A 16,785-nucleotide genomic window follows, 5' to 3' on the forward strand; every position below is an offset into this window, starting at 1 on the left:
AACAAAATATTTGTGGTTTGTTGGGATTTTTTTTGATAACATGTTAAAAATATCTGGAATTTATTATTATTATTATTATTATTATTATTATTATTATTATTATTGTCAACTGTCACGTCACTCACTGCATTTCATTTGCAATTTTGTAAAGTAAAAATGTAGGGTCTTTTTTTGTGCTACCTGCTTATGTAGGTTTAGTTCATCCTTCTTTAGTTTGTTCTACCCAGCAGCAGGGCTCTGAAATCTGGCTATGTCCTTTATGTTTGTGCTACTGTTCACAAGCCTGCTAAAGAAATGCCTTGGTTCCAAATGACAAAAAAAATTTTCTGAATGGTTATTATGTGAGATACCTATTGCTCCATATTCTTTACAGGTATACTTACCTTGTAATTAATAACTGGGGCAAATCACCATTTTCAGGTTATTTGTTACACAGATCAAAACCTAAAAAATATTTTTGGACTTGAGACATAATCTAATTAGAAATCAATGGACTGTATCAATAAGTTTCTGCTTAATGCAAAAAAAAAAAAAGGAACAATGGACAATGGCATGGATTTTTCAGCTCTAATATACTGTGGCTGTTCAGCCAGATAACCAGACAAAGTTCATATGCTGGAGATTTTATGTTCCTGGTGCTATCAAGAGAAGTTATGCCAAAAAGCACTGAATAAAGCTCTGGCTTCTATAACTTAGAAACAAAATAAAACAAGAACTTTAAAGGTTGAATTGCTACTCATGTTAACAGTACACTGGTCTTGGTCAGATTCCACTTTCAATTTTTTTCATTTCACATTTATGGGTAAGATGGAATAAAAAGCTAAAGAAGAAAAATAGTTGATTGTTTGAAAAGAAGAAAAATAGTGTACTGTTTGTCAGCTAGATGGGTGACCTAAAAAAGGAAATATACATATATAAAAGGAAATATACATGCTTCAACGTTTGAACTCACCTAGACTCAATTTATTCTAAATGTGTGAACATACAATGTCTGTCACAATGTAACAGCATTTAAAATTAAAGATTTAAGAGAGTTTTTTCAGTTCACACTTCAGCAAATACGATTATAGGTATCTGGTGGAGTTTTTTATACTGGATTCCAGATATCATTTGGTGTTTTCTGATATGATAATCTATATTTTAAGGAGTGCTGGATAGGTTAAAAAAAAAAAATAATTTGTGATGTCTTCAGTAGAGCTAAGGAATTTTAAACCCCCAAATGTGCAATACACTTCATGTTATGTAAAATTGATTGTTTAATATATGTAAGAAGATTGCAGGAACGTCTGAGTCTCAATTGCATAGAGATTGCACTGAGAACTATATACTGATCTAACCATGAAATCTCCACTAGTTACAAAGACAGAGGAATTAGGCCAGTATTAACTTTTAGAAATATAACTGTCAATTTACTCTGTTTATTTCTAATGACTGAAGTAATTGTGGGAAAGCTTTGGGTTTTTACAGGTATTTTGCCTTGTAATGTATTTTCAGAGCTACCTTGTGGGGTCTAACAGAGGCTTTTGTTATCTCTTCTTCATTCTTCTTTTGGAAGATCAAAACATCTTGTTTTGCTTGTTTGTTCGGGGTTTTTTTGTGGGTTTTTTTGGTTTTAGTTTGGTTTTTATTTTTTGGTTTTCTTGTTGAGGGGATAACAGAAACTTACAGAAATAGGGAAAAAGTAAAGTCAATTTGCTAACACCTTTTTCATTAAGCACATACCTGCTTGGTGATTTTTCAAGAATGTGCACATTCATGTTTAGAATTACTTGAATGAATTTTTCTGGAAATGTAAAGGGGGACTGTCAGGAGTGTTCGAATATGTGTTAATAATAATGATGATAAGAAGAAAATACTTCTCTCTCAAAACCAAAGCTTTTTAATCAGGATAGGTCAGATTTGATTAGTTTTTCCATTGAAAATTATATATATTAAAAAAAGGTCATAGTAGGTACAGAAACAGAATACTTTAATCGACAAAAGCCAATTTTGACTTTTCACAAGCTTTCAACTTTTGAATTGAGACAGTAGGTTGTTGGTAGTTTCTTTTTATCTTCACCATTTTATTTGGATTAAAAATCTGCTCCCCCTCCACCTGTATTCATGAATAACTTTATGAAAACCCTTTTTCCAGTAACACATTTTAAAAAAAAAAAGACTTCATAAAATTATTGGACTATGAAATGCTTCTGAAATTCTCACCCAACACCAAAGGAAAGGAAAAAAAAAAACAACCTCAGAATTAAAACAAGTACAATAACAAATATTTATCTAAGTAGTGTATGTATTTGTAACTAAAAAAAGACAGTCATTATAAGGAACCATGAAGAGGCATTAACTGCAAATTTTAATTTTAATGTAAGACTATCCCCTAAAATCAGGACAAAAATGTGTTGATTCTCATTTAGCATCTCTAATCAACTGGGATGAAGAGACTCCTCCTGCTCTGTGTAAATGAGTTACAAAATGCTATTGTCCCTTAATATTATTTTCCTTATTGTTCTTTTTGACGCAAGAAGAATGTCAGATATCTTTACACCAGTTAGAAATACCGTTCAGTGTCTGAGACAAAGAAAAGCTAAGAAAATGTGAGGTCTGAAGACTCTGGACTGGAGCCAGCTCTGCACACCAACAAGTAGCTCATTTTTAGCATGCTGGACAAAGCACTTCTTTCATGAAAAAGCAGTCTGTTACACCCTCCCCCACTTTCTTAGCTGAAAATCCCCTAACACATCATTTTCACTGACTGTTCAACGCAGTGCTATGTCATGATGGATAGTGAGAAACCATAATCAGCTTCTTTCATTATAACACATTGTCTGTCTGCAATGTAAGGCACCATAACTTTAAAGATTATTTTGACAAATGGCTGGGATAAATAGTTAACTGGTGCCTCACTATTCCTCTAAAAGGTAAATAGAATATGATGGCAGTGCAAAACTATAAAACCTCACAACTCACTCACAAATCTCAAAGTAATTATGAAGTTGTGGAATTCATTGTCCCATGGAGGTAAAGAGAATTTAAAAGACTGTGACTGGAAAACTGATGAAATCAAACAATATTTTCTTTTTCTCTTTGTGTTCTGGTCATTCTTCTAATTTGAACAGGAACTGCAACAAAAACTGAGAATATAATCAAACGCCAACAATTTTATAGTAATAACGTTGATGTTTTTCCCAAGAGGAAAACAAGGATTGTGCCTCTATTGTATTTGATGCTGAGCAAACATAAAAAGTACAGACTTTGCTCTCATGGGCTTACAAATAAATTTGTATTGCTTTTTATTCCTGTATACTGTTACAGATGTTTTTTGCACTGAGCTGCTTACTTTTTTACTTATACACCCAAAGAGAAGGAATTAGCCATGCAGATAGGAACACTGATAGTGAGGATACTGTTTAGTACAAACTTTACTCACTGGAACTGAACCCAAAATAAGTAGGTTTCTTCCTTGTATACCATTTACAAAAGAGTCATTCTTTCTCTTCATGACTGTAAAATCTGCAGTCTACATGGTTATTAGGGCTACATAAACCCAATGTATCCCTTCCTCTTAGGGTCGTAGAGAGTAGGAATGGCTTGTCTGCAGTTTCTGAGCACCTGGGCTATCAGGTGAACTAGAAAAGATTCATGCCCTCTGCTCCATAGGGGAGGGTATTGCATAGTAATGTGATCAGCTAATGTCAGTCTTATACTCTCCCAGATTTGGTCAGGTGAACAGATATATCTCACATATAAAAACCATAAGTATAAAAGAGAAACTTAATATTTTCCTATGTGTAGATGGGAGAAAGGGACTGAAAACAGACCTCTAACAACAGTATAAAGTCAAATACTCAAAAGCCAAGCATTATCAGATTAGAATTCCCGGTACAACTTTAATTTCAGCTGACTGACATATACATTATGATACAGACTGTAATTATATAACAATTTAATTTTTATTTTTTCCTTGAGACAATTCTGGCTAATGGACAAAGAATAGGGTATATGCACAAAATAGCTAGCTGGCTAGCTAGCCAATTATTTTTTAACTTCATCATTCAGTATGTCATCCATATCTTACATACAGGACACCATTTCAACTGTACACTGAATTCAGAATAACTTCCTCTGGGGCATTTTTGTGGTATACATATCATTGTGATATCTGAGTAGCTCACAAACATTATTTTGCATACACAACATCACTTAGAGGAAGGATAATACTATTATACATATCTGAGATACAAGGAGCTTAATACCAGAATATTCAAATGTCTGTTAACTCTGGATGATCCCACTTAATATGCCTACAGTCCACATTTTCAGCATATTTAGCAGTTCATAACTTTTTTTCTGTTCAAAGAGCAGCTTGAGCAAATCTCTTTTGTGGTTCACTTTTCTCTTCTGCTCTTCCTACCCTTCTGCTCCTTTTACTCCTATTTTAACACTGTCAGCATCTCTCTGCTTCTTGGCCCCTTGCATTTGAGTTTGTCCTTTTCTCCTTCCCACCCACGCTTTGCAACTTGCTTGGTAGTAAGAAGGCGGTGAACACACTATCAAAATGATTTTTGGCTAGAGAAAAAGCATCAGTGAAGTTTTGCTGAGCTCCATGACAGCTGCTCAGCCTATGCCTGTTACAGAGACATAATAGACACTGCAGTCTGGCCCTGAGGATGAGTAAATGCTGACTACTTTAACACTGTATAGCAGGTGGCCATGGGCAGCACCTAAGCCTCATCTGGTACTAAAGTGGCCCTTGCACAATCTTTACCATTTTCAGTTCTAAGTATTGAAAAATTGTAAGGGCTGTGTTGCAACCCATCAAATGATGTTTTTAAGGAGTGAGACTGACCTATCTGGGGTATGATCTGGGTGAACTACAGGATATGCAAGAGGTTTTGAAAACTTCCTAAAATAATATTACAAGATTGAGCACAGTGAAATGGACCAAATGTATGGACTCAACCATATTGCCCAGTGGGAGTGGTCTTGGATGCCTTTGACCCTTTGAGCTGTGCCTAGGCACAATCTCAGAGATCACTGGTTGGTGTGAACCAAAACTACACCAGGGAGCATGCTAAAAATGAATGAAAACAGAATGAAAGAATGGGATGCACTACTCAGCCTAGCCGCATAGGTCTGGCTTTTTTTTTTTCTTTCTTTCTTTTTTAACAGTATGGGTGTACTTTTACAGTTTGATCCGAACATATGAGAGGAGAGAGCACAGAAAGTGCTCCAAGAATCATCTGATAGTTTCAAATAAATATATTCCAGCTGCTTTACCAGAAAAACAGTATCAGGCATCTTTCTGCCCATATCACCCCACTTCAATGTATTGAATCCATTCATTAATCATTTGAGACTTGTTTGGTTGCTTATGGGATTTTCTTAGCGAGAACACAAAGGCATTCTAGGAAGTAACTGAATTGTTTCTATTCAACCACAAAGAAAAATGAACAGCAAAAATAAAGCCCCAAAACTCTGATCATTTTTAAAAAGGACTTGTAGCAGAAAATGTCAGGCAGCCATATCAATGAAATGTCAAACTCTATTTTACAGTAGATTATGCTTAAGCCTAGTTTCTGCATGATTTGTAATTTTGTGGAAATCAGAATAATGACAAGTAACACGTGTTTTGAACTGACGTAAATAGTTAAATCTTTCTTAGGGTATCATTCCTGTTTTAATGGTACTAAGAAGGATCTACATATTTTTATGCATTCAAATAACATTTTGATTTATTATTAATAATAAGTAATATGTGGAGTATAAATTAATTACTTCAGATCAGGGCTAAGAAAGTAAAATAATAAAAAAATATATTTATTTAACTGAAAAGACAACAGCTACTAGCATCTTCCACTTCATGTCTAGTTTAATTACGTCATTATTTCCTTCTATGTATATTTCAAGTTTAAAAAGAGAGGTAGATTGACTAGTGTGTGAAAATAAGGAGATTCTATGAACAAAATATTAGGAGCTCAGAGATTTATAAAAAAAAAAAGAAAAAATATACAATAAAGACTTGTACAATTAGAATGTGATGTTACAGTTTATTAGAATGGTAAAGGCAGCCAACGTATTGATTTACTGCTTTGGTTTTTTGTCTTTTTCAAGAGAGACAAAACCAAAGCAAAACAAGATTTTCTAGAATAATGGAGACAGCTATATGACAAAGGAGGAGTTGCAAAGCTACAGACACAGTCAAATCAAGCAAGCAAGGGTCTTTAGTTCTTAATGAAGTCTACTGCGTAACTTGTTTATTCATTAATGAAATAATTGCAAATGTTGACTCAGGTTTATTCTCATGTCATGATTTGCTGGGTGAAAAGGGATGAAAGCAAAGGACAGAAGAGAGTTGTTTAAAGCTGTCTCTACAATCTCTGCATGGCTTTGGTCATGTTCCAGATACATTACAGAAATCTCAGAGCTGTTCCTTTTCTTTTTTCCTTTTTCATTTTTTTTTCCCTTCTTTTTTCCTTCTTCTTTTTTTCCCTTTTGTCCTTCTTTTTTTCTGTCACCCTTTTTTTCCCTTTTTTTACCCTTTTCCTTTTTAATTTTTTGTTCCTTTTTCCCCTTTCTTTTTTCCCTTTTTTCCCCTCTCCCTACTTTTACCCTTCCCTTCCCTTCCCTGCCCTGCCCTGCCCTTCCTTGCCCTGCCCTGCCTTGCCCTGCCCTGCCCTGCGCTTTCACCTCTTCCTCTTCTCCTTCCTCTGCCTCTTCCTATCACTCTGTGTGTTCCCAAGAGAACATATGCCCAGATGCAGACAGAATACAGTTTCACGATGTACCAGCCCTCTCATTCCTGCAAACATCACACTGAACCCACACTGGCACTAAGGAACAATTCTCATAGGCGCCAGGTATACCACCTTTTACAGCTTAGACATCTGTCATGATGGAGAAATTCTAATTGAGAAAAGTTATAAAGATGAATTCCATTTTGTCAGTATTTAGAGTCCCTAGACTAATGAATTAATAAAAATTTAGACTGACCAATGCATTCATAAATTACTTATCTCACTGTGGACTTTATGATTATTTAGGATTTCTAACAGCTACAATTATTAATTACAGATTATTTTTCACCTTCCAGTTTTTCCAATACATATCACTAATTGTGTGGTAGGTAAACTGAGATGCTTTCAATAGCACTGGGTAAGAGGAGATTATTTGAAATGGACACATATGGATACATTTCTGTAATTATAATGCTGAGTATGTAAATGTAGAAGTCATGGATTTCACTTCGGAATTAAAGATGCTTAAAATTTGGTATTAGAAAATTCATCTTATTAATTTTAGACCTTTCCTGAACAGCCTAATTTCTAATGAAATTTCAGGGATGTTTGGAGGCAGATATGGGACATGTCTGAAATTATTGTAATTATTTGTATATATTGAAATTAGCTACCTAGCCCTGTTTTCAATGAGTCAGGCACAATTCAACCTTTCTAAATCAATTTCAAAATGGAGAAAGGAAACCCACTGGAATAAAATAAACCTTCATAAAATATGCAGAGAAGAAAATTGACATAAAAGGCTGTCAGAAGCACAGTCATTCTCTTTGGAAGACTGGAAATGTAAATAAAGGCATCATTCTTCCCAACATAAATTGTACTTATGAAATATGGATGTTAACAATATTACACAGTGGAACATATTATCATGAAGATCAGTATATGTTCTTCAGATGATTTTCAAAGGCCATTAAAATGAAATAAATGTCTGTTTGTCTGCACATCATCACATGGTGCATCCATACTTATGCTCTTTGCTGTGTATTTTCTAATAAATATAAATTACAAGACTAACAAAGTAAAAAAAAAAACAACCCCAAACTGGGTGTGCATTACACATGACTTCAGTAGCTTTTGCAATAAGACCATTTTTAATCTTTTTCTATGGATTTCAGAAGATTTTTTTTTTTCTTTCTTAGGGTGGCAGTTTATGCAGTGCTTTGGACTATGTCTAAGTGCAAGTGCTGGTAGATTTTGGTAATAGTTCTGACTCAACGAACAAGACTGCAAAGAGACTAAGTATTTCCTGCATATGTGTATTTGCATTTGAATTTAATAATATCAGCTCTTTATATATCAACACCTTTGCACAGATCTACTAATTATGCAGATTATTTTAAAGCTTAGTTGGCAGAAAGATAGAGGACTTCTCATTAACACATTTTCAGAACTATGTAAAAATACTATCAAATAGAAAAAAAGGACTTATGAGACCAAAAAAAGTATTTAACTATTGGAAAAAAAGTATTTTAAAAAAGTTATAATGTAAAATACTTTTAAAGAAAGAAAAAAAGAGAACAAATGTTTCTACATTTTGATTCCTGGCCAGACTTAGTAGATTTCACTGTATTTGGCATATTTACCATTTGACATGTTTATTTATTTGTCATATTTTAAGTTACTTAATTTCAGAATCACTGCTATAAATATTTACTTTCTATGAGAATTTATGGATAATTTGTAATTCCTGAAAATCAGATTTTAAAAGAAATCAAAGTCCAATTTGGATTTTGGAAGAATAATTTTCTTTGATACAAGTTTTATAATGCACCCAACAGCCATTGTTCCAACAGACTTCACGTCAATCAGAAAGCCTAATTTTATTTTAGTAAGAGAGAAAAAAACCACCCCAAAGATTGATGGGTTTTATTTGCGCTATACTTGGTTTCTACTTGGGTGAGAGGCTTCTTGGCCCAGATCACAAAGACAAATTTGCAATCTGGAAAACAGCTAATAATATTAACAAATAGAAGGTAAAAGAGATGGTAATGGTTTACAGGTCAAAGCACAGTCTTAATCTTCTTCCACTATATTTCAGTGAATCTGCAGGTATGGATGTTAATTTGTTTGTTTCTTTTTGTCATTGAATACATTGCATTGCACTAAACACATATAAATCAGTCAGTTACTTGAGAAGGCTAGAAACATTTTTTAATTCTAAACTTAGAATAGAAGCTGTTGGAGCTCATGCTGTCCAATTCAACTATTTTGTGTTTTGTTGTCCCTTGTCCTGATCAATAAATGCTTCCACTTAATATGGTATATAAATTCCATATTCTTTTTGACCATTCTTTAAAGTGTATATTAATATTTCCTAATCTATCCATATTAAATCTGTGACATAATCTCAATTTTTTTTTTGCCATTTTTGCATGTCTTCTAAAAAGTCAGCATTTTTCCAATCTCATTTTGTATAATATGCTTGGTAGAGCTCTGTAAGTCTACACTGAAAAGCTGGTTCATTTTATCTTTCTGGGAATGAACAAACACATAATCAACAGCAAACACAGATTTGACAGTAATTTGGGTACAGCCTTGGCAGAATTAAATTGCAAGCCATTTTTCTGAACCATATTTTGTATTGTATATACTGGAAAATTTCAACAGGCTACCCACAGCTGTGAAGCTAACCAAAAGCCTTTTTTTTCTGAGAGGATTATCTTAAAAATGGCATCAACTATTGAAACTAATAGAATAGCAAACCCACCATTTTCAGGTTTATGCTGTTCACATCACTTTCATGTTTGATTTACACCCCTATCATTAGGAAGTTCCAGATGAGCAGGTTAAAAAGTTTTGGAGTCTGTTCTGAAAAAAATAATGGAGGTCCTAATCTAAACTGTGAGGACCACAAAGGCTGATTTCAAGTTCATGTTAGCAGTTTCCACTTGACTTTAGTGAAGGTTCACACTGACACAGAAGCACACTCTACATTGTGTGCTGAGAACCTTAGAGGACATAAATGTGATTGTACTTCACTGAAAGAGAATTATAAGAGTTATGCTTGTCTAATTCACAGAAAAGACTAGGACCATGTAAGTTCTTTGCCCAGTCATAATTATGTGACACAGCTCTGTGTCAAGAACTTAACAATGGTAAATGAACACAAAAGAATTATTTTCAATATATAACTGATATTTTTAATAAAGGTTTTTTTTTTCCAGGATTTGAGAAGGGATAACATACAAAAACCCATTAATTTTCAAAGATTGTTCCTGTTCTCTAGGATCACTTCAATATCCTACTTAAATATGTAGATATTAAAGTGAGCGTAGTGATAGTCTAAGGAAACAGCTTTGAGCTCTTTCATTCTTTCTTTGTGTGTGGTAACCTCATGTGACAGGTATGTTGCCTTTAGCTCCCAAGAGCAGAATCTAGACATTCACCAACCCACCCAAATTACACCTCCTTGAGAAGCAGCTGTGACTCCTTGGCAGTCCAACCCATCTCTCTTCTAATTCTTTCCTTTGGAGCTTGTGAACAGAGTAAAAATTCAGCGAAATAAACAACCTTTTAAAACCAGAATATTGCTCCATAACTGCAGAAGAAACCAAACATAAGAGAAGAAATTTTAGCAGAACATCCAAGGCATCTAGATTCCCACAGTCTTTATACTTCAGAGCTCATAAGTCTCATATCTAGAACAGGGCTTTCAGTCACTTTTCCCGTTGTGGTGATTCATTCCCAGGCTGAGGATGCAAAGGCCCCCCAAATCCAAAAATCTTCATTTTAGTAGTCTTGTTTGACTTTTCATCTCTCTTCTACTACTCCATGGAAGCTGAAATAAGCATGATTATTAGACTGACATTGTTATTATTTTTCTGAACATCTGTAAAAGATTCCTTATTTTCTTCCTTTTTGTGTACATACAAGGCACACCTATGGCTTCTTCAAATAATTTCAGTCTGGAGTGCACAAAGAGGCTCTAACTGACCTGACCAGTTCATAACCATCTTTCTCTAGAATATGTCTTTGATCCTCTCAGGGGTTTGGCTTCTGGTATTGGAGGCCAACTCTGGTAGGGTACAGCTATGTCACCTTGTATCAGACTTCTATAAATACAGCTAAGTTGCAAGAAAGATCAGTGAGAAGTGAAAATTTATATATTGTGGAAGAGCTGTCAGATGCCTTCCCTGGGCCTCCATCTATGCACATTGTTCCTATTGGCCTGGGAGCCACATTTAGGCTCAGTCCTTGCCAGAGGCTATGTCATACATATGCTATGCTGTGCTCTGTTTCTTGCTAACCCTAAACTTGCCTTGCTGACTTGACTTCCTGGCTTGGCCTGCCTGGTCAGTGAAGACTTGCCTAGCAATCACCAGGCACTGAGCTGACCTCAGTCATTGTCCCCAGTCCAGCCCTGCTCTCCTAGTGGGGTACCATGGGACTGCGGCCCTCAGTGAGTTGCTGCTTCTCACCCTTGTCTCTCCTGCCTTTAAGGGCAGCCCAGCCTCACTACTCCCTGGCAGACAACACCCAAAAATCCTTCTCCAAGGTTTCCTCAAAGAGCTAAAATTGCCAACATGCAATGTCTATGAATAATAAACTGGAATTCAGTCAAACTGTATTGTCTAATTAGGTAAAGTCCAAACCTATTTAATTATCTTTTTGGAAACACTTGATGACCACTGATACGGTGAGGTTTAATGAAACCACAGTGACTTTTGGAGTATCCTTAGTTTGATCACACTGACATCTTTTGCTACCAGATAACTTAATTCTGCATTGCTAAGCTTTAGAAGCCTGAAAATTCCAGCAAGAAGAGTTGACTCCTTATGACTTTGTTGATAAGCAGTACAGCATTGTCTGCTGATGAAATAAATGTCTGTTTGTGCAGTTAAGGCATCAAGGACTTTTATATCCATAGAGGAATACATCTTTTCAGAGTGAAAATAATCTAGAATGCTGCATATATGCTTATATATTCTACCTACTTGTTGTGTAGTGGTTTTTGATAAAATACCTTTCAGTTCATGAGAGCAGAGTATCCTATCCACTTGCATATGTTTTCTGATCATTCAGGTTGTGATAACTGTATAGGTAAAAATCTCTGTTTTCTATAGAATCATGGGTTTATAGAACAATCAAGTAGGAGGGTACCTCAGGAAGTCTTTAGTCCATTTAGCCATCCCACTTCACTGCTCAACTCAACTCATGGGGAAAAAGGTTTTCATTACATTCAGTATGAATTTCAGCTCTTTCAGGTTATGTCCATTGTCCCTTGTGAGGTTGCCATGTATGGCTGTGAAAAGCCTGGCTCTGTCTGTCCCCTTGATGACCTACCTCCCTGTAGCCACCACAGAGCTGCTGTTACGTCAGTCTGCAGCCTTCTCTTCTCCATGCTGAACAAGCCCAGTCCTTCAGTCTCTATTCACAGGGCAAGTGCTCCAGCCCCAACCATCACAGTCTGAATTCACCCCAGTTTATTGATGTCTTTTTTCCTGTATTGCAGGACCCAAACTGGGATGTAGTATCTAGCTGTGGTCTAATGTGTGCTGAGAAGAGGGTGAATATCCCTTCCCTTTACCAACTGCCTGTGCTCCTATTAACACAGCCTTGGATGCTCTTGGCTGTCTCTACTACCTGGATATACTGCTTGCTGTACTCCAGAGTCCCCAGGGCTTTTTCCCCAGAACTGCTCCCAGCCCATCAGTCCCCAGACTGTATCACTGCCAGAGAGTCTTCCATCCTGGGGGCAGGATTTTTCATTTGTCCTTGCTCAGTTCCAGGAATTTCCCATACCTCTAGCGTGTCCAGGTCCTTCTGGATGGCAGTCTTGCTCTCCAGTGTATCGATTGGTCTCCCCAGTTTGGTGTCATATGCAGGTTTGATGAGAGCGCATACTGAGGCAAAGGGAGCATAGAGTAGCTCAGCTTCATCTGTCTCCATTGTCACCATCACCTGCTCCATTCAGCAATGCTAGCACATTTTGCTTGTCCAGCCTTCCAGCCTTTTACTACTAACGCAGCCACTGCTGATCTTCTTTTTTGACTGTGACATCACTTGCAAATGTTAGCTCCAGTTGAGCTTTGTCTTTTCTATGTGCCCAAGCAACATTTCTAAATTCTTGCTTTATAGCCTGTCTCCACTTTCACTTTCCATACACTGGTTTTTTTGCATTGATGCTTAATCATGTGCAAGCTGTTCCCCTGATATGTCTACTTGAATTTCCTGAGTGTTGGTATGGACCATTCTTGTTCTTGCAGGATGCTGTCCCTAAAGACTTACCAGCTTTCCTGAGCTCCTTCAGAGCTGCCTCCCATGGAATCCTGCACAGAGGTCTTACTGTTAATTTTTACAATATAAAGTTTATATATTCTCATTAGAATCCATAAAGTCAACATTAATCTTTGCATTTTACCTGATACCAATGAATAAATTGGTGTATCTGTAAACATTTTAGGCACTACATATAACACACTTACTATTTATATAACCCAAACAAAGGTATTGGATTTTGAATCCCAAGGTTTTAGAGTTCTCCCTAAACACCTCAAAAGATTTGTTATTGAAAATGAACTAGTTGAAGGAGTTTAGTGAAGGTATTGCTATATTAGCAGTCATAATGACTTTTAAAAGTTCAAAATTCTATTTTCAAGTTAAGGAAATAATTTAGATCTTTTCTAAACCACTTCTGGTTTTCCCTTTTTTACTGTCTGATTATATGCAGGTTTTTGCATTGTTATTTGGAAGAAGTATTCAGAAGTAGGTGGAAGAGGTATGGGATTGAATTTTAGCCACTTATATTTTCTTTCTTTTAAAATTTTTAAAAAATAATTTCCAGAGATTATATGTGATCTGTAGGACCCATCTAAGTGCTATGCTGTAAATCACATGAAGCATTGAGAGCACTTCCTTACAACTTCAAGGTCAAAGACAAATTAAATCTTGCTATTGGTGGACTCCAGGACCAAAGTAATTTTACAGGCTCACTTATGTGTACAATATCTTCAGTAATACAGAAGCAAAGAATAACTGAAGATGCTGTCAATGAAGAGAAAGACAGCATGAGCAAATTCTCTCTATATTTTGGCGGTCTGGATATCTGAATTTAAAAAAATCTTCTGGCTATTCAAAGTTATTTTGAAAGACTAGCTTAAAAAACAGCCAAAGTAAAGGCATTATATTAATACAAAGGTTATTTTTACACTTTTCTTCCTATGAGAATGAAGCAAATGTAGACATGTTTATGTACATTTTTGCATTATATGAGTATTAGTCTTCTTAAAAATTGCAAGAAGCAGAATCCAGATCTTCTACTTCTTATATGAGTGCCTACCAATTAGGAATATGGATCTGTTTCATTTTTCTTCTGTCCTGTTGTTTTCCATGTGCTGCCAGTATCTAGTTTCAGTGGTAAATGCCATTTCTTAAACATCCTCTAGGCATGTCGTGCAAAAATATGACAGCCATTCTCTTTGCTTTCCTGTATCCAAAGTTCTATCTTCAAACCTTTGTAAAAACAACAACTTTCAAGTATATATTAGATTTATTTTATGTTATTGTGCTTGTCTGTAAGAGGCAAAATGGAATCTTGATGAGCTGTTTGGTTAAGCCTGGGGAGGAAAGTCATCTTCATTTGATCTTGCACATAGATAGAATGCATTACTTTGAGAAAAAAGCACCATGCAGTTTGCATATTTTGTAGCCTGACTTCCTATTTTACTTCTCTATAACTAAGACTGCATTATTCAATTAGCAAAAAATACATTGTATTCAACAGTAAAACCTGAGGAAAGAAAACAGTAATTTTCTAATATTAGGAAAAACTAAACAGTCTTTAGAAAACTTATTCAATACTCCACAAGTTAAAGAACATTTTTTCATCCTTATGCAAATTGTTTAGTATCTGTATGATTCAGCAAATGATCTCCTTTGTTGCTAAAGTTATAGGCTGATTATGGCTAATCAACTGTGATTGCAAGATCATAGCAAAAGTTTTGGCAGTTTGGCTGTAGGCATTTTCATGTAAAATTATTATTCCTGATCTAAACTCTTAATTTAATAAGCATTGCTAACAAATGGAAGATGTGTAGCTCATCAGGAGCTATTTTACTTGCTACAGAAAAAAGGCATTACACCAAACTGAACAGAGAAATTTCTTCAAAGTGTGAGCAGAACTTAACTTCAAGGACACCTTTTTTTTTTCTTTTTTTTTTCTTTTTTTTTTCTTTTTTTTTTCTTTTCTATTATTTTTTTTTCATTTTTAATTTGCCTAAGGCTGCAGTCATCACTAATAGAATGATCTCAAAATCATTTGATCTGTAAAGTTGCACCCAAGAGATTGTTCTTATTTCCACTCTCATTTCTTGTTTTGGAACATTTGGCATGGCTAATCAGAGTGATTGATTGATACATGGTTAAAAAGATTACAGAGAGGAAGGTAGCTGAAAATAATGCTTGTATGCTAGTATTTTCTTAAGATGACTTATATCCAGTCTCAGCACACACTGCATAGACACAAGATCAATGTTTTAATAATAATTTTTAATAATTCATGATGATGGAATGCATGATGGGAAGAAGCCATTTCCTGATACCTAATGGCTGGCTGTAATATTTCAGGGCCTGAGGCAGACTCACAAATATAGCAGCCCCCTACAGATAATTATTACTCTTCTATAGTATTAAGAATACATTACAGAGAATAAAAAAACAGATTTTAATATTTAGGTAAAGTAAAATTTTAATTGAACAGTCTCAGGTATATTGTGTTCTGCTTAAAACAGCTTTTTACCCCTTCCCTTGCAAAGAACCTTACAATGATGAGAGAGGATTAAGCATCACTTCATTTACAAAGTTCTATTAAGTTTATAATAGGAAATGTGTAGTAACAATAGTTCTACTTTGAGACTAGATTTAACTGACTTTTTTTTCTTCACTAGAAGAATCTTTCATGCAAGTAAAGGAAGAGGTATCACATTGACTGTGTGGGTGTTCACCATGTGGAACTCAGATTCTTACTAGACAGAACCCCAAACGAGAGAAATCTCCAAGGTTTCTGCTGGCATGTTCATATACCTGCAATGCTTTCCCTTTTTGGCTTGTGTTGACAGCTTTACAGATCTGTTTTCTCTGGAGTGTCTCTTTTTTTCTATGAGTTTTTTTACAAGTTTTTAACTCCAACTTTTAGAATCTCATTTTTAAATCTTAAGATTTAGCTATCTGAAAGTAATTTGCTTATTAAATAGGCCATATGACAAATCTACACATATTACCCTGTCTTCTACAGCTTTGGTTACTCTGATGTCTGGTCCATTAATGTTGTCCCTATCTCATTCCGTAGTTATTACCTAATAAATTGAAAAATTAGAAAGGAATACTCAACATTGAACGGAAAAAGTAGAAACAGGATTAAACTCATGTAAGTTTAACTACTCGAATATTGTGAGTGTGATTACACTAATCAAACTTTAGATGACTACAAAATAGATGTCTGGAGATGACAGTCACAGTAGGCTGACTTCCTTTATAGACAAGAAAAAAGAAAAAGGCACTTTCAGGTTATGGTTCATTTAGCTTGGTTTAGATATCTACTTTAGAATAAGAATCATGCCCTTGACTCCACTAACTATATTGACCACATCTTTGTTTACTATAAAGGTAGCCAAGGATGAAGACCTCAAACATAGATTTAGATATCAAAACCCACACAGTGAAATTTATATTCTCATTTTTAACATGCAGGAAAGATGAAAAAAGAAAAGAGTAAAATATATTCCCATCTGCCCTGTCCTATTAAAAGTATTTTTCCAAATAAGAGAACTATATTCTCTTTATATATATAAAAATAAGAAAGAATATAATAATGAGCATCCAAACAATTAGCTTTGCAACAAGAAATTTAATTTTATGGCTGTTTCCTTGTTCATTTTCCAATTGCACAACCTGGCTGTCAATGTAAGGGAATTGAGAGAATGGCATGAGTCAGAAGTAACAGAGAGCTGGCTAATGGAGACACTGAATATGTCTTTAATCTTACCCCTCTGTTTTACTG

This window comes from Harpia harpyja, chromosome 4 (assembly GCF_026419915.1).
Source record: "Harpia harpyja isolate bHarHar1 chromosome 4, bHarHar1 primary haplotype, whole genome shotgun sequence".
NCBI classification, from domain to species: Eukaryota; Metazoa; Chordata; class Aves; order Accipitriformes; family Accipitridae; genus Harpia; species Harpia harpyja.